Consider the following 20,515-nt stretch of genomic DNA (forward strand, 5'->3'; position numbering starts at 1 on the left):
GGGGATTTGAAGACTCAGCTGACCCTGATGTTCATCTGATGCTCTGTGTGTCTGGCCAGATGGGTAGAGAAGTTGCCAAGCAGCCCCAGGAACAGACCAGGCTTTCCTTTGGGGACCGTATTTGGCATTCTGGCACCCACATTCAGGGCTTGGCCTGGCCTCATGAGCAGTGTGTCCCTGGGCCAGTGGATTCACCTGCTGGGGCCTCTGTCTCCTTGTCTGTCAAATGGGAGTGAGCTGGTTTCTTGGGAGGTTGGAAGGGTCCCTACTGACTGTGTTTGGAAAGTGCTGGTATGTCAAAGGCCCCCCGATACCTGCTTAACATTGTCCAGTACTCTCTGATGATTAATACCTTCTGGGAGCAAGTTGGGGGAGTTGCATACAGAACTTTGGCGGACAAAGGATTTGGGGCTGCTGGAAGGCCGTTGGGCCCACATCTGGCTTCTCCCAGGGGTGTCAAGTCAGGCCCGCAGCCTCCCTGCTCTAGTGCCAAGAGCAGGCTGGCGGGAGCGGGAGGCAAGCCCCGGGCAGACGTGATTGACGTGGGCCAGAGGCTGCCCCAGGACCACCTGAGCCGCAGTGGGGCAAACCCATCCAGCGTGGCCGGAGCCCTCGGCGGGCGCGGGGACTCAGTGCTGACCTTGGAGGGCTATGTTTCGGTCACCCTGCAGGCTGTGTCGAGGCCTCTGGACTCCCTGGCCAGTGCTCTGCCCAGCACCACCCAAATTTCCTCCACCCACCGTGATGTGTACCTTTTGCCCCAGCTGCCTGTTCCCCCGATGATCGTTTTCTTTTAAACCCATCTCTTTTAAAACTTAAAAGAGGAAACTTTGTCTTACTCTCATGAATGGGGGACCTGGTATGTCCTTGACATAAGTAGGTGGAACCTCAAAAATAAATGTGATGAGAGTAAAAAAAAAAAACCACACCACACAACCTGACATTAAATTATCCCGCTGCTGCAGGCTTACAGCAGAGGCCAAGGGCTCCTGAGGCGTTAAAGCCGAGTTAGCACCCACTGGAGACTTCCAAGCTTCCAAAGGCTGGAGGGAGCCGAGGACAGGGCCGGCCTCCTTGCTGGTGGCGTCAGTGTCCCCGAATGTGGTGGACTGGCGTGGGGGTCTCCCGGCCGTGCTGGGCGGCTGGGTCCCCTCCCACCTTCTGACCAAGGTGCTTGGACTTGCCCGTGGCATCTGAGTTTTCTTTCCCAACGGCCTGGGGAGAAGGTTATTTCTCCCTGAATTCAATTAATGAGCCTATTAAAAACTATTTATTTTCCCTGACAGTTGTTTACCGAGGAGAAGGAGATGGATCGGCCAGGCGGCCTCACCAGGCAGACACGAGGCAGGATGGGGGAGGCCGGGTGCCTCGGGCCCTGGTGCTTTGGGAGCGCAGACCGTGGGTGGGGTCCTGCTTCTGGGGAGCTGTGGAACGCAGGGTCTGAACTGGGCTCCGGCCACTGTTTCTGACCGTGGAGTCTTCGGGGAGGCAGGCTCAGGGATGAGTGAAAACTATGCCGGTTGTGGAGGCAGGGGCTGGCTCCCATGACCTCTCTCTTCTCTACCTGGGCTGAAGTCTCTCAGATGCGCTGGTTTGAAACCTAAGGCCTCACCCTCTCGGGCCACATGTTTGTGGTGGGGTCTCCCTATATCCCTTCTCCTCCCCTTCAAGACAGTTGAATTCTATGACTTATCTGGGCACAGGGACACCTGGTAGGAAAAAAAAAATTTCCCAGGACACCTTGCTGCTGTCTGTGCTCCATGATTCAGTTCTGTCCAGTGGGATAGATGAATGGAATTTCCTGGAAATGCCTTCGAAGGGAGTAGCACATGCTCCCTTCTACCCCCTGGCTGGAATATGGAGGTGATGGTAGGCATTCGGGCAGCTCTTTTGGACCACGAGGCAGATATCATGGACAAGAATGGGGGAACAAAAGGATGAAGGATCCTGGGTCCCAAAGATTGTGAAGTGGGCCAAATGGCCCTGAAAGGCCAATCTGGGAGCTTCCTTTACGTGAAGAGAGCAAGGACGCCTCTCCTGTGAGGTTTTTGGCACCTGAAACCCAACTTGGTCCTAACAGTGGTCGTATGTGAGCCTTCAGACACATATTGTCCTTCAGGTCTCTGCTCATTGTGAACTGAGCCTTTCTTGACCTCCCTACTAAGATTTGCAAAATTATTATTTGCAAAATAATCGGTAAAATGATCATTTGCAAAATTCGCCTCTCCCCCACTCTCCGTCTGTCCTCTTACCTGTTCTGATTTTAGGTGAGGCACCTGTCCCCGGCTTCCTGTTGTATGCCTCTTACTTATCCTCTGCTTCCCGCTCTGGCTGGGACTCCCTGGGGAGGCGTTTTTGGCCTGTCTCCTCCGCTGTGTCCACAGCAGCACCTGTGCGTGCACAGTAGGGCTCAGTGCCTGTGTTTTGCATAAACAGGTTTCTGTTCACAGCGGGAGACACGAGGCTCGGGGGACGCCCGAGGTTTTCCAGCTGGCTGGTGGCTCCCGAGCTCTCCCCTTTCCTCCCCACCCCCCAGAGTCGGTCAGTTTGCCGGCGAGTCGGTCCCAGCGTCCCAGCGGCTGCTCCTGATCCTTCCTCTCGCCCCCGTGTTCTCACCTCGCCTCCAGAAATAGCCCCTTTAAAATAGCCGCGTCCCCACGTTCCCGGGCCTCTGCCTGCCCACGGTCGTGACGCCGTGCTGACGGGCCGGCCTCCTTATTGCTGTGGGATTTTTAAAAATATAGTTGGTGTTAGGTGTTTCCCCCCTTTTATGCCTCAAGATGCCCAGCCGTCCACACGGTCGCTTTCCCATTCTCGACAATCGCCCTTTAGGTTTTGTGCTGTGTGTCACCGGGGATGCTCCCTGGAGCTGCTGCTCCCGAGGGGTGTCTGGTTTGTGCAGCTGGGGGCTTCCCCTGCTGGCTGATGCCAGCCAGCCCAGGTGGCCCTGTGTGGCCCGCAGTTCCAAGTCTGGTTGGGAAGCCTCGGGCTGGAGACCCAGCACCACCTCTTGCTGGCTGTGTGACTGTGGGCAAGGTAGAAACTTCTCTGAGCCTCAATTTAATTTTTTGGAAACGGGACATGTCCAGGTTTGGTCAAAAGGGTGGAACTCGTCTGAGCCTCCGTTTACCTGCCTGTGACATGGGGACGTCTCAGGGCTTAGGCAAATGGCTGAATTTCTCTGAGCCTCAGTTTATCCATCTGCCAACGAGACGACTGAGGGTTTCTCCTCAGGGCCTGGCCCACTGGGTTTTCTCGAGATGTAAGCCGACCTCGTTACACCATCCAGTCCCTCCGAGGGAAGGATATAGTGAATTTAGTGTCAGCTCTGGGCCTGCCACTTCCAGGAACCCTCAGGAAACCACTTCCTCCCTCAGGGACTCGGTTTTCCTCATCCTTAAAATGGGCCCATTTCATGGCCCTGTCTGCTGGGAGGCAGCCAGGAGGCAGCCAGCACCTCCTCCGCGGTTTCCCCTCGCCTCCTGGCTGGGTGCACAGCAAATGCTCCGGAGACGTCACTGACGCTTTCCTGCCTCGTTTATTCTTGTCACCGACCGAGACCACGGAGACCGTGGTTAAGAAGCGGACTCTGGGGCCAGACGGCCTGGGGTTTCTCGCTTGCTGTGACGTGGCCTCTCCCAGCCCTAGTGTGCTGTTCTGTAAAGTGGGGATACTGATGACTGTCCCCCCCCCCCGGGGTCCCTCAGAGCAGCTGATGGGTCATTGAGGGTGAAGCCCCAGGGCAGTGCTGGGCTCCGAGGGGGGTGGTGTGGCATTCATCTGCTGAACCTCAGGCCGCTTCCCCATGCTGGCTCTGCCTGGGGGTGGGGGCGGGGAGATGAACGCTCCTCTCGTCCATCTGTGTGTGTGTGTGTCTGGCTTCGTGGTCCTGGCTCTACCTCTGGGGCCTCCCGCCTGCCCACCGGGGGGAGGGGGCGGGATTATACGGCCCGGAGGGACGTGCCTGGTCCAGGCCACAGGCACTGCGGAGGCCGCCTCTGCTTCCTGCGTTCGCTCAGCAGGTGTCGGGCTGCCGGATGACACAGGCACAGACCGGGGCTGGCGGCTCAGGAAAGGGCAGGGGGGGCAGCGTCCAGGGATGGCTCAGAAATGGGGACAGGAAGGGCCCCCTGGGAGGAGGCGTGGAAGCTTCCGCTGCCAGCCCCTGTGGCCCCGCGGCTGGTTCAGCTGTAGCTGCTGCCTCCCTCACGTTTCTGCCCTCAGTCGTCTGGGCAGGTTTCTTGGACCCTCCTGGGTGCCAGGCTCTCTCTGGGACCTGGCATGGGAGGAAGTGCGTGCCTTTGTGGGACTCAAGGTCTGATTGGGGAGATGCAATGAGCAAAATAAAATATTTGTCACGTTAGATGGTGATAGGAGAAAGCAAGGACAGAAGGGGATTGGGGAGTGGAGGGGAGAGGGTTGTCATTTAAACGGGATTGTAGGAACAGCTTCATCGAGGAGGTGACAGTCTGAGAAAGCCCTGATGGAGGTGAGGGAGGGAACTGAGTGGATACGTGGAGGAAGAATGGTCTGGGCAGAGGGCACAGTCTGTGCAAAGGCCCTGGGGCCGGAGCAGTCCTCGTTCATTGAAGGAGCAGCAAGGGGGTCCATGTGACTGGAGCAGAGTGAGTTCTGGGGAGAAAGGGAGGAAAGGAGGGCCTTGGGGAACTCGGGTAGGACTTGGGCTTTTACCCCATTGAGGTGGCAGTCCTGGAGGGCTGTGGGCAGAGGAGGGAGGGAAGATCTGACTCGGGTGCTCACGGCGCCCTCTGGTGGCTGCTGTGGGAGGAGGGACTGGGAGGGGTGGTGGCTCACTGGCCCAGGCAGGAGATCCTGCCGCTGGACCAGGTAGAGAGAGAGGAGGGGGGAGAAGCAGGCAGATTTGGGATAGAGTTTGAAGGCCGACTTTGTGGGTTTCATCTTTACAGTAGCTCTGTGAGGCACTCCTGTTGCCGTGTAACAGGTGAGGACACTGAGGCCCAAAGAGGTCAAGGCATCTGGCCAGGGTCACACAGCTGGCTGCTGCGTGGAGGCTGGGTGGCCTGAGGGCCTGACTCACTGCTGGGGCCTGGCTGGGATGCAGCCTGGTCCCCAAGCACTGACTGGCCACCACTTTTTCCTAATTTATAGATTTGACCAAAGACATGTGTTTAAAAACTTGTGTGAGTTTGGGTTCTCTTAGTTGAGCTGTTGGGGGGGGGGGCTGCCCCCCCCCACCATTTTGGGGAAATACTTTGTAGGGGCTGTCAGCTGCATGAACCTTTGGGAAACTGGGGATTCTGTTAGATAGAGATCCAGATTCGCAATCTGCCCTCACCTCTTACTGAGCTGTGTGACCTTGTGGCTGTTGCCTGGCCTCTCTGAATGCTCTGTTTGCTGTGGAAGCAGACTCAGCTGTTTGTTCATACCAGTGATATCGGCTGCACGCGTGCTGTGTGCCGGGCAGTTTTAGGCAGAGTTATTCCTGCCTTGACCCCCGCCGCCCCCAAAGCGTCCGTTGACAAAGCACAGTGTTCAAGCCCGGCGAGGCTGGGTGGGAGTGCACTGAGGGGGCGTTGGCTGCTCCAAGGGTCGCCCGTGGAAGATGCTAGGCTCTAGGGCTTGGAAGTTCAGAGACCCGTGCTGTGTGCAAAACCCCAGCCGGACAGGTCCGGGCTGCAAAGCAACTCAGAAGAGCCGGGCTCGGGCCACAGAGGAGTTTCAAGTCGAACCTTATAGTTACTGACACTTCCCACTTAAGTACCTAGTTCGGGAGAAAAAACATGATCAAAGTCTAGGTCTAACAAAGTCTAGAAAGCTCTTTCAGTAGCTATCAGGTCCTTCTCTGTGGTAAAGAAGTTGTGTCCAGTTCAGCTGGTCCATGTTTTCCCAGCATGGATACTTAACAAAGCATCTTAAACTCGGTGAAATACAGAAATCACCAGACCCGGAACTGGAACAGGGGGAGGGGAAGAGAGGACAGAGGCTCTGAGAGTGAATGATGGAAGGGGAGATCAGGGAAGGCTTCCTGGAGGAAATGGTGGCGGATCTAAGATGTGGAGGTCGCGTAGGAGTTATCTGGGTAGAAGGGGGGGGGAAGGGTGTTCCAGGCAGAGTTGTGAAGTCACTGTGAGCCCTTAAGGTGAAATAGTGTCACCCGTGCCTTGCACTGGGCCTAGCAGGCACTCACTAAGTGGATCCTGGTAGATGTTAGGTTAGTGGGTCCGTAATAGGCATTCAGTCGATGCTCATATGATAGGTGCTCAGTAAACAGGCACTGCCCACAATCTCTGATTCGGATGATGCCGTGTGGGTGTCACTTTGCGGTGACTGCGTTCTGGAAGACCTGAGACCCAGAGGTCCCATTTTTTGTTGAGCAGGAATAACCTTCAAGGTTTCTTTCTTATCCTCAGCTCCCTGCCTCGCTCCTGATGAGGCCGCATCGTCAGGCGCACAGTGGGCCTGCAGCTTGAAAGGAGGAGAAACTCCAGTCAAGTGCATTATTAAAAAAGCAGATGAACTGATTGGCTCTTAGAACTCAGAAGGTTGATGTTAGAATAGCTTCAGGCATGGCTTGATCCAGGGGCTCAAACAAGGCATTTTTAACAGATGAAAGAAGCAGACCCAGGTGGCGTAAACTACTTGCCTGAGACCACACAGCTAGGAGGAGGTTAAGCCACAGTTCAGACTCACGTGGCTCTGAATCTAAAGTCCATGGCTTGGGAACGTTGTCCCAGGCTAGGGGTGACAGCTCCCATTTTCCACATGGGAAAACTGAGGTTCAGAGAAGGGAAATGACTTGCTGAAGTAAGCAAGGGGCAGAGCTTGGGATCGAATTCATGTTAAAACCCATGGTCTTGGACCACACACCACAGGGCTCTCCGTAAACACAAGCTGAGTGGTGGGTTGGTCCAACCAAGGCAGAGGAGGAGAACAGGTTTGCCAGAGGCCACATGGACCTTGGGCCAGCTCTCCCCTCCCCACCCAAGAAGCGCCCACTCATGTCCCTCCTGCCAGCCACCCCGGATGGTCATGACGTTTTCCTTGCTTTTGATGAACACATCATGGGTGACAGGTGGGGAGGTCCCTGCCGACCCTGGCTCCGCGCCAGCCGTGGGCCCCGGCCAGGCCTGCCCAGCTCTGTCACAGGAGGAAATGAGATTGGCAGCCAATTGTTTTCCAAGCCAGCCGCCTCTCTTCCCGATGCCCAGTTTCCTACATGTTTGCACTGACTGCTCGAGCCCTTGCCCCTTCTCCCCCACGGTCGCCCGACTGACTGCTCAGTACCTCCTGCCGTCTCCACCTGGGCACAGCCCTGCCTCTCCTGGCTTTGTCCTTGGGCATCTTCATGGCGTTTATGGGGCACCTACTGTGTACCGGGTGTTATGCTTGGCTACGAGCCGACTTTGTCATCCCTCATCTCCCTCTGCCACCCCCAGCCTGTGACCTTGAGCAGGTGGCCTGACCTCTCTCAGACTCAGTTTCCTCATCTGTAAGAGCGAGAGAATTAGGCGAGGTTCTATACATGAGGCACGTTGAACAGTCTTCAATATTAGTGAGTGTTACTGCTGTGACTGTTTTCGTGTTAGTAAATATAGGTCCACGGTTCTCCTGTCCCTCTTTCCACCCATCCCGCACCTGCTGTCCCATGCCGTACTCTTTCGCTAACAGACCCCATGCACACAGCTGGTGCCTTCTTCTTCTGGGCTGCGTGTCACGCCACTGGTGGGCCCAGCCCCACCTGGCCGACAGACCCAGGCACCTCTCTCTTTCCCGTTTCCACGAGGCGAGCCTGTTCGCACACCGGCTTCAGGCACGAGTGTGAGGTTTCACACACAGCATCGGCTGGCTCTCGCCTGGTCACCCTGCAGAGAGCGGCCGGCTTCCCCGGAACAGCTTCGCGGGACAGGAATGATGGGTTGCTCTCCTTGGCTGCTCCCACGGAGCAAGGGGTGCCTAGGGGATGGCTTCGGATCGGAAACTTTCTTCTGGGCCCCTGAGAAGAGCTTTTGAGTGTTGAGAACGATCATAGGGGTCTTTCTGGGACATTCACCAGTGGATATTTATTGAGCGCCTTCTGTATGCTGGGCCCTGATCCAGGTGCTGGGAACAGAGTGGTGAAGAAGACAGAGCTCAAAGCCCTGCCCTCGCTGGAGTATAGTATAGATTAAGGATTTAATTAGGGACTTACACTGGATGCCACGCTTTTAAGAACATGAAGAAAATTTTAAGAAAATGAAGCCAGGGAAGGGCAGAGATGATAAGTAGGGGTTATTTTAACTGCGGAATCAAGGCAGGTCTCTCTGAAGAGGTGACATTTCAGTAAAACCAGCCGGAGGTGAGGGAGTGAACTGTGTCGGGTTCTGGGGGAAAAGTGTTCCTGGTAGGGGGAACAGCCTTTGCAAAGGCCCTGGGACAGGACCAGGTGTGGTTCATTGGAGGAGCAGGAAGGGGGCCCCTGTGGCTGGAGCAGAGGGAGCTGGGGAGAGAGAGAGAGGCGCGGAGGGCAGGGAGGGGAGAGGGCAGTCATTCAGGGCCATGTGGTTCACTTGGAGATTTGGGCTTTTCCCTCCAGGGAGGTGGAAGCCCTGGAGGGTGGGGGGAGGGGGAGCCCTGGAGGGTTGACCCGCCTCCGGTGCTCATGGGCGCCCTCTGGTGGCGGCTATGGGGGACTGGGGTGGTAAGGGTCAGAGAGGGGTAAGGGTGACTGCGTTTGTCCAGGTGAGCAGGGATGGGTGCGGGACCAGATGGAGAGGAGGGTGGAAAAGTGGGAGGATTCTGGAAAAGATTTTCAGAAGAACCAGTGGAACTGGCCAAGCAGTGTGTGCAGGTTGGGACTGAGTGGAATCCAAGGCGATGGCTGGTTTTCTGCAATCCACAGGAGAGGGGCAGGCCTGGGGACCCCTATGTTACTGAATACCCGCAAAGTTCCCAGAAGGCAAAGGGTCTGGCTCTTTCTGGAAGCGCTGGAGCGGGCCTCCTGGAGGTGGTGGCTCCCGGCTTGGGCAAGGCACATGTCTCGTTCCGCCTTCGGCACAAAGCGCTTAGAACAGGGGCCAGTTATGCACAGGGGGTTGGATGCGGCTGGGATTGAAGCTGTGCCATCTCCCAGCGCCACCGGGACCCTGGGAGCACACATTTTGAAATTCGCTGGCGGCCTATAGGTGGGGATCTGAAGGGGGCCTGTTTTGCAGACCAGGGAGCTGAAACCCAGAGAAGTTGAGGCGCTTGTCCAAGGGCGCACAGAGCACGTGGCAGAGGCAGGACCCCACTGACGGGCCCACGCCCCTCCTGGTTTGCTTCTTTCCTTCTTCCTTCTGTGTTGTCCACCCCCAGGGCTGCCAACTTCAGTTCTTGGTGGTTTCCAGGCTCCCCTAGGCTCCAGCTTGGCACTCACCTCCCGCCTCCACTCACCCGACGCCTGATGCCAGGCGGGCTCGAGGGACAGGGGTCTCGGGGAGCACCCTCCTCCCTTTTACACCCAGGGTTTCCTCTGCCCCTGCCCCTCCCCCCACGCTCCCGCTAATGATGGACGAGGAATGGGAGGGAGCAAGCGAAATTATATACACACGAACATATAAAAATTAGTTTAGGATCTGGGCCAAGAACCACTTGCGCTTGGCCGGGCATTGTGGGTAATTCATCGCCGATTACCATAAAAGCCAGAGCCTGGCTGACAGGCGGCTGCGGGGCTTTTGTTTAAGATTCTGATGAATATATAATCCCTCTCCGGGCCTGGAGCCCGGGGTCTCCCCCACCTCCGCGGCTGCAGGACCCCCCTGCCCGTGCCTCCCACTGCTGAGCGCAGCCCACCCTCCAAGGCTGTCAGGCCTATACGGGTCCGTGGGAGACACTGCCTCCGGGAAGCTTGGCTCGGCATTCGATGCCCACCGCCATCCCCAGTGACCCCAGGCCTTGTGGAACCGCATGGCCCTGGGCATAGTTCCCTCAGTCCTTCCTCCGCTCAACACACATTTATTGGGCTCCCACTGTTTGCACGGCCCCACGTGGGCGCTGTGGGTGCCGGGGATGCTTGGGTGTCTGAGGTGCCACCCTTTCAGAGTCTGGGGGCTCATGGCTGATGGGTAGACACACATTTATCCACATTTTGAAGATTTCCCCCATCTCTTGCCCAGGAGATGCAAATTAAATCAACAAGAGCCCATCTCTTGTCCATTCGCGTGGCAAAAAGTTCGGAAGCTTCTGTAATATCCAGAGTGACAACGACAGAGGGATCATGCCCTCAGAGCCCCACCAGCAGGAGAACAAATAAGCATCACCACTTTGAAACATCTTTTATTTTTAATTCATTTTTCTGGCCAGAGAGCGCCTCCATGTGGGACACAGTTGAGGACACCCAGAAGGACGCACAATGGAGAGTCTCTCTACCCCTCCCTCAGATCCTCAGTTCCCCTCCCTTCCTTCCCCGCGAGCAGCCTCCATCTAGGACAGGGGTTGGTAGGTAGATGTTTTGTGAAGGGCCAGATAGTAAATCATTTGTGCTCTGTGGGTTTGAGGTCTCTCTCTGTTGATACTACTCAACTCTGCCATTGTAGCGTGAAGGCAGCCAGATTCAGTAGGTGAATGAAGGGGCGTGGCCCGTGTGCCAATAAAGCTTTATTTATACAAGCAGCCCGAGGGGCCGTGTAGCCTGTGGGTTGTAGTTTGCCTCCTCCCCTGCTCTGCAGCGCTGTCCGGTATAACTGGTGTGATGACCGAAATGTGCCTGCCTGCATTTTCAAATGACGGAGCCACTAAGCCGTGTGCGCTATTCAAATGGGAGCAGTTGAGATGTGGCTTGTGTAGCCGAGGGCTGGAATTTTGCATCTTATTTCATTTAACTGTAAACAGCCACAGGCAGCTCACGGCTACCATTTTGGACAGTGCCGTTATCTGGAGATCTGGGAGCGGTTCGCAGGCGGGTAGGTTTGTATCCCTTTGTCTAACCAAATGGGAGCATGTTTTACATGCTGTTCTGTACCTTGGTGTGTGTGTGTGTTTTCCCCCTACTTAAAAATATAGCATCTTCAAAGTAATTTCATAATTGTACATCTGGCTTCCCCGTTCCCTTTCACAGCTGCTATACTAATCTCGTAATACTAAGAGATACAAAACTCGTCCATCACTCTTCAGGCCCTTGTGCTGTTACACAGTTAACCGAGCCCCTACCGATGACTGCTTAGGTTGCTTTAAGTCGATTGCGGTGGGGACTTCCTATGCGCGTCATTTCACAGGGATGCATCTATCAGATAAATTCCTAGAGATGGTGTTAGCAGACCCAAAGGGAATGCATAACCCCCTTCCCACTCCCCGGCCCCCCTCAGCATCGAGAAAGCGAGCTGCTTCCCCCAGGCTTGGGAGGCATTGACACGGATTCACCATGGTATGGGGTGAGGTTGAGAAGAAAAAAAAAAAAAAATGGAGCCAACGTAAGTGTCCCTCGCCAGGGGATGGGGATAATGGGACTCAGCCTTGTGAAGGAAGATGACACAGCAGGTGAAAAAAAAAGAGCCTGGGGATGTGTGGGCTCAGTAGATAACAGCATCATGTGAAAGAGGTGGCCAGAGGTGGCCGCTGGGACGTGATACACACGGGATGGTAGAGTTTCACTCCGTTCGAGAGTTGCCTCTGGTCGGTGACTTCGTGGCAGAGATGTGCAGAGATGGGCACAGAGCAACAGCAGAGGTGGCTTCTGGGGGCAGAGAAGAGGGACTCTCCCTTCCTCCCTTCCACAAATGTGTCTGCGGTATGCCAGCTGCTCTCTGTTCCAGGCAGGAAGAATTAAAAAAAACACACACACAGATTTCCTGCCCTCTTGCAGCTAGCACTCCAGTTGGGGACATGAAGAGAATAAACAAAGCACAGAAGAAAAAAAAAACCCACATCAGATGTCAGGGGGTGTTGTGTTGTGTTGCTCTAGGGGAAAAAATATCAGGGAAAGGGAATGGGGAGTGCCAGAGTGGGGCAGGATTTTAAATAAGGGGTCTGGGAAGTCCTTGTTTGAACAGAGGTGGGGAGGGAGGGAGCCAAGGAGGTTTCTGGGGGAAGAGCATTCCTGGTGGGTGGACAGAGAGCGCACAGGCCCGCCGGTGAGACCTCCCTGGACACTTGCTGAACCCAAGCTGCTGTCCTTCCACATGCCCGTGTCCCCTCCGCCACTGCTCCCAATGAGCACTGCTTGCCAGAGGCAGCTGCTGGGAAATAATTAATAACTACTAATAATAATACTAATACAGTGGTTTGTCCTTATGCCTTCGAGTGGCAGCCAGCCCCTGCCCACGTGGAGATGGCTTAGTCACAGATGGGCTCCGTTAGAGATGCTGTGGATTCCAGCACCGTGCGATTCTAGGTGGCGCGGGAGAGCAAGGGCTGCGGAAGGGAAACTGAGGCCCAGATAGGTGGTGGGAGAAGTTGAGAACCAGATTGGGTTCAAGTCCCAGCTCCGCCAGTCGTTGGTGGTGAGAATTTGGGCCCCACTCCTGTGCCTCAGTTTCCCCAACTGAAAAGTGTGAGAGTAATAAAACCAGTCTTTGAGGGGATTCAGTGAACTGCTTCGTGGATGCCCGGCCGGTAGCGGAAGCCAGGAGTAACGGGCAGTGCGCTTATCAAGTATCTGCCGTGTGCCCAGCTCAGTCCTGCGTGCTTTGCGCATACGAACTGTTTACCGAGCATTTGTACGTGTTGGGGGAGATGGGGTTGGGTCCACATGCAAACCCCTGTCCAAAGATGTCCCCTTCTTCTGGTCGCCCAGCACTTGAGAGCTTTGGGAGCTGCCCAGGGGGGTGTGCGAGCCCTTGAATTCACGCAGCAGAGAGCCAGCCCTGCCTCCCCACCCCCCTCAGCAGGTGCCTGGTCCTTCTGGCTTCTTACCTGTGGGCTGGGACTTGGCCCAGAGTTCCTATTCCTGCCTCGCCTCTTCTGTTCTGTTCAGTACTGCTTATGCTTCCTCTCCTGGTTTTTTCTCTTCCTTCACGTCTTAGATGCCACCTCCTCCCTGAAGCCTGCCTCCTCCACGGGTGAACTCCCTGAGGTTGGGCGGGAGCTGCCTGGGTCATCCTGTGTCCCTTCCCTAGTGCTCTGGCTGGAGCTGGGTATACAGTAGGTCCTCTACAAATGCAGGTGTGTGTGTAAAAGGAGCATTGTTACCAGAGTATGATGATTGCTCGCTCCTCATATATGTTCAGTCTTCAAATGACATGCCCCACCCCGTACCCTGAAAACCCTGTCTCCCAGCGATACCAGCCCCCTCTTTTCCTAGAACTTAGTGTGTCCCCTTCTACCTCAGGACCTTTGCACATGCTGTGCCCTCTGCCCAGAACTTCCTCTTCACTCCCATCTTTGCATGGCTGCCTTTTGTCACTGGCCCTCCTAAGAAGAGAATCCTGGGAGATTGTCTGCCTTGGTGCCTGGCCTGTTCCCCAGAACTCAGGATAGCACCTGGCGTAGCAGTGACCAAGACTGGGTCCCACCTTCACGAGGGAAGTCAGTCAAGGGCAGCACCCAGCTCTGCCTCGGGGACCTCTCCGCCCTGTGCGTCCGTCCGTTTCCATGATCTCCAAAGACCTTGAACCCACAACACTCAGCCCCAAGCACCAAAACAGCCAGGCTTCCTCTGCACAGGTGGGAAAAACTGAGGTCCAGAGAATAGCAAGGACTTGTTCAGGACCACATAGCACTCTGCGGACACACCCTAGGGGGGAGGCTTTTTTTGGGGGGGGGGCTGTTACGGAGGAGGCATCCAGCATCACAGATCAGTAATGACTCCCCTTTCATTTCATAGCAGTTCAAGGAGAAAGGCTCCGTCGGGTGCGGTGTGATCTTTAACACCAACACCTGCCAGTCTCTTTATAACCATTGGGCTGCCGGCTTTAGCAACAGTATCCAGGGAAAATGGAAGAACTGGGTACATATTTTCATTGTAACATTTTTTTCTGGCGACTTTCAAGGCTTGGCAGTTAGAGCCCTGCATTATAGAGTTCGTTGCTAAAGTAAATTAGTTTAAGGGAAAGGCGTGAGCCAGTTGAATGAAAGATTTAATGAGGGATTTGGGGCTGTGGCAGAAGTTGTGAACAAGGAGGGGAGGATTTTTGGGGAACACCAGGCACGTCCTCACTGGGGACCTGGTGAGTGCGGAGGCATCTCGCAGAGAGGATGCGGCCCTGGCGGGTTTAAGGTGAGAGATGGCGCCTGGCGGGGTCCCAGCCTCCCAGCCCCAGAGGCGGAGGCCTGGGCTGTGGCAGGGGGATCGTTCCTTCTGCCGCCTTCTAGCTGACTCAGAACCCTGGCGCCCGGGATGCAAAGCGGAGGCTGGCTGGGGTTGGGGCAGCTTTTTACACATTTCTGCCCTCGGGGCTGGAGCAGTGGCCCCTCGTTGGTGCCTGACTTGTAAACCAGGGAGACCCAGGTTCAAAGCGCAGCCGTGTGGGTTTTTCTGGCTGCAGATGGTGCCTGCCGACCTCCGCCCTGCCCTGCCAGTCGGCCCCTCCAGGCCTCACGGAGGCTCTTCAGCCATTCATTAGTTCAGTCATCCATTTGGAAAGCATTTACTGAGTGCCTACTGTGTGCCTGGCTCTGGGACCCAGAAGCTACCAGAGCTGACACAGCCCTGCCCTCCCTGCCCCCACCGTCTCCTGCAGAGCCCTGCAGAACTTCCTGCGGTGATAGACAGGTGCTCTGTCTGCACACCTCACTCCTGTGGCCGAGAGCCATGCTGGAGACATGGCCAATGTGACCGAGGAACCGAATTTGGAATTTTAGCTGCATTTCATTTCTTTTTAATCTAACTAGTCACATTTGGGTAGTGGTTCCCATATTGGACAGCGGAGATCTAGAGAATAAACAAGTGATACTTTCAGATGAAAATAAGTGCCAAAAAAGAAAAAAAAAATAGAGGGATGTATGATCAAGGTTGACAGGGGTGCTACCGGAGCCGGAGTGATTTGCCAGGGCATCTCTGAGGAAGTGGTGTTTGAGGGAGACCTGAATGGTGAGAGAGAAACAGCCGTGAAAATTGGGGGAAGATGTTCCAGGTGGCGTGGACAACATGTGCAAAAGCCCTGGGGTAGGACTGGGCCTGGCGTGTTCAGGAGGCTCAGCCAGGCGGCTTTTGAACCCGGTCAGGCTGGACCTGACTCAGGTGCTCGTGGGCGCCCTCTGGTGGATGTTGTGGGGAGCGAAGGCGGGAGCTGGGGGACCAGGATACAGGGGACTGCGCTGGTCCAGGAGGACATAATGGGGGCAGGGTCCAAGGGTGCATGGAGAAAGGTGGACAAATACACAAGAAATTTAGGAGGGAAACTTGAGAGTATTTCCGGATTGGCAGTATGTGGGGGTGAGGGAAGAAGAGGAGTCAAGCCTGGCCCCCGACTTCTAGCCTAAGCCCGCGGAAGGATGGAACTGCCATCAGCTGAGAAGGGAAGGACATGGGAGGAACGGATTTGCTGGATCCAGCCACACCTGAAGACATCCTGGATTTGTCCAGAAGGAAAGGAAAGTGGGAGGCCTGGGGGAACCAGCAGGTGAAAAAGGCAGAGGAGGAGCCCAGGCGTGCCTGGGGTGGGCAGCCTGCCTGCTGCGGTGTAGCCGGCAGGCAGACACGGCGCCAGGAGCGTGATGTGAGTGTGGGTGAGGCAGGCTTCTGGCTGGTCGGCACACGCTCATCACCCCAGGTCATGAATGCCATGCTGGGTGGGAGGAGGTGTTGGGCAACTGGGGCAGAGGAGTCCTGGGGCTTAGAGAAGGGAGAAAGCTGCCCGACCAGTTTCTTTCTCACTCTGGAAGCGAAGGATGTGGAGTTTGGTGATTGCCCCTAAATGAAACTTTTAGGAATTTTGGCAAATTTGACAAAGGTGAGGAAGCTGGGACAGCGTGGGGGAGGGTTGGGACTGGGGGTCCTGCCCAGGTATGCCGAGGGTGCAGTTCTGCCCGCATCTGTGTCAGGGCCCATTTCAGAGGCTTGAGAACATGCCAACAGTCATCCTTTGCTTGGAAGTTCTGTGCAGGAAATGATGAGCCCCAGCTTCACCTGTGGATGTCCCTCGTAGTGTTGTTTATAATGGAGAGCAAGTGGGGACTGATTAAACCCTGTTGGCAAATGGTCTCATAACATTTTTCCCCACTTGAAAAAGAAAAGTACCCACTTGCACACATAGGACAGTCAACCTCAGGACCTTTGTACTTACCGTTCCTCCTGCCTGAAACTCTGTTCCCATAGGTGTTTGTATGTCTGATTTGCTTACTTCATCTGGACTATCTGAGAGAGGCCCGCAGACCTCTCCAGGCTTTCAGAGCCTTACGGCGAACCTTCTTTTCTTTTTGGCATCTCTTATAACTGCCCGGTATTATGTTATTGACAGTGTTTGTTTCCCTGTGGGTGTCCATCTCCCCCACTTGTCTGTGAGCCCCGTGAGGGTAGGCGAGCTGGCCCTGTCATGCCCACCGCTGTGTCTTCAACCCAGCACACAGTAGGTGCTCAATAACTGTTGGTGGACAGAAGGAATGAAAATGACCACATGCTGACAGTTTCTCTCCAGGCGAGGGGTGGATTGTGGGCAATTTTTATTTTCTTCTTTATGCTGATTTTCCCTAATTTTCTGCTGCACGCGCCTATTTTATAATTAGAAAAAAAGTTATTTTGAAAAAACCCCCAAATGTCCCAGCTGCGGGAGCTGACGTGATCTAGCCCCACGCTCCTCCCCAAGGGCATCTGGCTTCTGGGTGTATCCAGAGGACACATCAACTGAGCTTTGGGGGGCCCCCAGAGTCAGCCCCCCAGGGCGCTGGGTGGGAGAAGCAGTCAGGTAGGTCTTCTAGCAGTTGACTGCTCTAACCTTCAAGGTGTCCAGGCTAAAAACTCTGGCGTCTTCCTCGAGCTCCCTCTTTACGCCCCATTTCTCTGCTTCCACCTGGTCTGAGCCAGTGCTCTAAGTCACCTCCTCTCTGGTCCCCAGCTCCTGCCCTCGCCTCCCTCATCTCCCCTCGGGGCAGCAGCCACCAGAGGGCGCCTGCGAGCACCTGCGTCGGGGCCTGCCCTCTGCCCACAGCCCTCCAGGGCTCGCACCTCCCCTGGGTTTCCCCCAACGCCCTGCTCCACCTGCCCTGTCCTCTCTCCACCCTCCCCTCTTCCCTCTGTCCCCCTCGCTCGTTCTGCTCCAGCCACATGGGTCTCCTCGCTGTTTTTACATCATGCCAGACACCGTCCTGCCTCAGGGCCTTTGCACTGGCTGTTCACGCTGCCTGGAGTATTCCTCCCAGACATCCATACCTGCTTTGTATTCTCTCAGCTCTTTCGGGTCTTAGCTCAGATGTCATGTCCTCACCCCCCCACACCCCGTCTTTAATACTGCGTCCCACCTCGGTGAACATACCCCCCACATATTTATCTTTGTCGCACTTACCACCACTTACCACCAACTGACCCACAGTGGATTTCATGTCTTTTACTTCCCATCTGTTGCTGGCACCAGAATGTTGGCTCCATAAGGGCAGGGGTCTTTGTCAGTCTTCATCGCTGCTGTGTCCACCATGCCTCAGCTGGGCCTGGCACACAGTAGGTGTTCAAAATGTTTGAAAAGTAACATGGGTGAAAATTGCTGTATCGTGAGGGTGCCATGCCACACGGTGTGGCCTCTGGGGGGAGACTAAGGTTGGAGAGGGCTCTCCCGGGTGAGGCGGGTCCTGGCTATTTATGTTCGTGTTCTGCTGTGTGCCGTCAGGCCTGGCGCCCGGGATGTGCTCTGCTCCAGACGGAGACAGTTCCAGCCCTGCCCCCCGAGGTCGCAGTCTGGTGGGAGAGGTGGCCCCGCGACCAAGCAGGTAGCATGTGCGGTGGTCAGGTGAGGGTGTGTTGGGCGCTGTGTAGATGGGCCACTCAGCTGGGAGAGGCCAGGCCTCGCTCCTGCCTCCCTCCTGCCCCAGATCTCCCCACCCTGACCACAGGGGTGGCTGTGGTCACCATCACTGCATGTTGGCAAGAGGTCGTCTCCAGGGAGACATGGGCAAGAGGCCCAGATGGAGCAGGGCCAGTTGGGGAGGAGGGTGGCAGGTACTCAGGTGCTTTTGTCCCAGGTCACACAGCCTTGGGCGTCCTGACAACTGGATTCATGGAGTGCCTGATGCGTGACTTATATTACAACTGGGGAAACTGAGGCTTGGAGAGGCGCAGGTTCTTGCCTGAGATCACACGGGGAGTGCCTGGATTCAAACCAAGGTCTGCACGAGCCCTGTGCCTGGGCGGTCAGCATGCGGATGCAAGTGAAGCACCTACTACGCTCCCGGTGGCTTTTCCTGAGGGCCCAGTGTGTGCCTGGCCAAGCTGGGGGAGGTTATGCTGCAGATTCCACACCCATGTTGACACAGGGCACCTCCTGTATTTCCCACAGGGTGCCAGGTGGCCCGCCTCATAAATCACCTACTGTGTGCCTCCCAGGGTTGGGGCTTTGCTGGAGAGATGTCAGAGCATCCGTTTAGCAGCACCCACTGTGTGCTCGTTATAGAGGGGGCAGGTGGAAAGTCTGCGTGCACACATTCACGGAGCACCTACTGTGTGCTCGGTACTTGGGGGGACTCCAGTACAGGCCTCCCCAATGCCAGAGGACATGGGATTATATGCTCCATTGTGTGGAACGAGGAACTGAGGCGCAGGACTTCGAAAGGGGCAGATCACCCAGCAAGGATGCAGGGGAGAGGTGTGGGGAGTGGGCGTCTAGGTCTCCCCTGGGCTCCTCCAGCTGCCTGTGTGTCCCTCCTCTGAGCCCATCTTCACTCCACTGGGCACTGAGCTTCTAGAGGGCGGGGCCTGTCTGGCTCCTGCACCGCCTTATCCCCAGGGGCTTAAAATTGTAGTGGTTTGTTATTTTTGGGCTCCAGGCCTCCTGCAGCATTGTGGGTAAGGGCTCTGCCTCTGGACCCAAACCTTGGTTCGAATCTCTGTTCTTTCTGACCTTGAGCAAGTGCTTTTTCTCTTTTCTACCTCTTCTTCCTTTGCAAAGTGGGGGTGATGGGGGGGGACGGGACCAGTGCATGGTATACAGTAAGAGCCCACTACACCTTGGCTATGGGATTCATCCTAAGCGCTAATGGTGGAACTGGAAGCATTTTCACCCGGAATAGGAGCAGATGGGGAAGCCGGCCCCCCTGCAGCGGGCCCTGGGACTCCATCAGGGTCCCTGGCCCTCCTTGACCGCTTCCCCGAGCTCCCTGGACCCACTGGGCCTCTGCCTTCCCTGCCTCTCCGGTGGAGTTTTCAAACCCGCACGGGGGCCGCAGCGCTGGCCGGGATTGGCTCCCTGCGTGGGGCTGCCCCTCCTTCTCGCGTTCCTCTCCAGCCACCCCCCCCCCGCACCCCCCCTGGGATGTCTGGGACCTGGCACGGTGGCCCCATCTGTTTCCAATCTGGCCCTGCGTGCACTCTCCGCCCCCTCCTCGGGGTTGTGGCTAGCGTGGGGGCCTCTGCCTTGGTGTCCCCCATTCATCCTCCCAGACCCCTGCCGGACTCCCAGCGGGAGGGAAGCTTCTTTGTGCCCGCACCCCTCCCCCACCCTCTGGGTCTCTGTGCATAGGGGGCGCGGCCTCTGTCATCCAACCCAGACTGGGAGGGCATCTTTCTGCCCCTTCTCCGACCTCCTGTATTTGGGTGTGTTTGGGGAGCCCGCGGCCGCTGTGTCCGGCATCTAGACCCTTCATCCGTTGCCATGGCCACGATCAGTGCCTGGAAGAGAAGGGGGAGCAGGGTAGGGGCTCCCTCTGGGATCAGGCTTACAAAGTGGGGGGGAGTCTTGGGCTCTGCCTCTTGGGGCACCCCCTCATGTGTGTGCACGTTGGGGGAACACAGTCACCCCCTTGGAGGCCTCCCCCTACTGGACCCCCATCTGGGCTTCCAGTGCCCCCCTGATGAAGCTCCCCACTGGTCCCCCCGCCCCACTTCCGGCCAGCGCCCCGCCCGGCTCCGGAGCCCCCTCCCCGGGCCCGCCCCCTGGCCGCCCTACCCGCAGGCCCCGCCCCCGGGCCCGCCCCCAGGCCGAGCTAGCTGGGCCTTGGCCTCTCCCGAGTCCTCGCTGCGCGCGGCGCTCCAGGCAGACCGAGGGACGGGCTGCCGCGGGCCCGGCCGGAGGGGCCCGGGCCCGATCTCCAAGCCGAGATCCGCGGGGTGAGTGCGCCCGGAGCCCCTTCTGCCCCGAGGCCCAGTGTGCCCTGGGCTTTGTCCCCCTCCTTGCCCCCCTCCAGGCTCCCGGGAGGGGGGGACCCCCGCGTTCTCCCCCACCCCCTCTCTGCTCGGGCCAGTCCAGCCACCCTCCAGGGACAGCTCCAGCCCGCTTCTGCCTGGCGCCCGCCCTGCACCCCCATTCAGGCGGGTCGCTGGGACTTAGGAAAACTCCAGACCGTTATGCTCTGCGGGGTCCCCTCCCCCGCCTGGCCCCCAGCCCGACCTCCTCCCCCACCTCCTGGGGGCGGAGCCAGGCTCAGGGCAGCCTTCTGCCAACCCAGGGGCGCTCTGATAGGGGGCTTCGGCATCCTTCAGCTGGGAACCTGGACTGCG

The 20,515-nt window shown here is 56.8% G+C and overlaps 1 protein-coding gene across 1 annotated transcript in view; it reads left to right on the forward strand.

Moving 5' to 3' along the window:
- The first annotated feature begins 20,040 nt into the window (after nt 1-20,040).
- Nucleotides 20,041-20,515, forward strand: part of PTPRS (protein tyrosine phosphatase receptor type S) — a 66,416-nt gene continuing 65,941 nt past the window's right edge. The window contains exon 1 of the mRNA XM_040629520.1: nt 20,041-20,125. The gene's annotated coding sequence lies outside the window, so the exon portion shown is untranslated. The remainder of the gene's footprint in view (nt 20,126-20,515) is intronic.

This window comes from Ursus maritimus, unplaced genomic scaffold, assembly GCF_017311325.1.
Source record: "Ursus maritimus isolate PB19 unplaced genomic scaffold, ASM1731132v1 scaffold_14, whole genome shotgun sequence".
Taxonomy (NCBI): domain Eukaryota; kingdom Metazoa; phylum Chordata; class Mammalia; order Carnivora; family Ursidae; genus Ursus; species Ursus maritimus.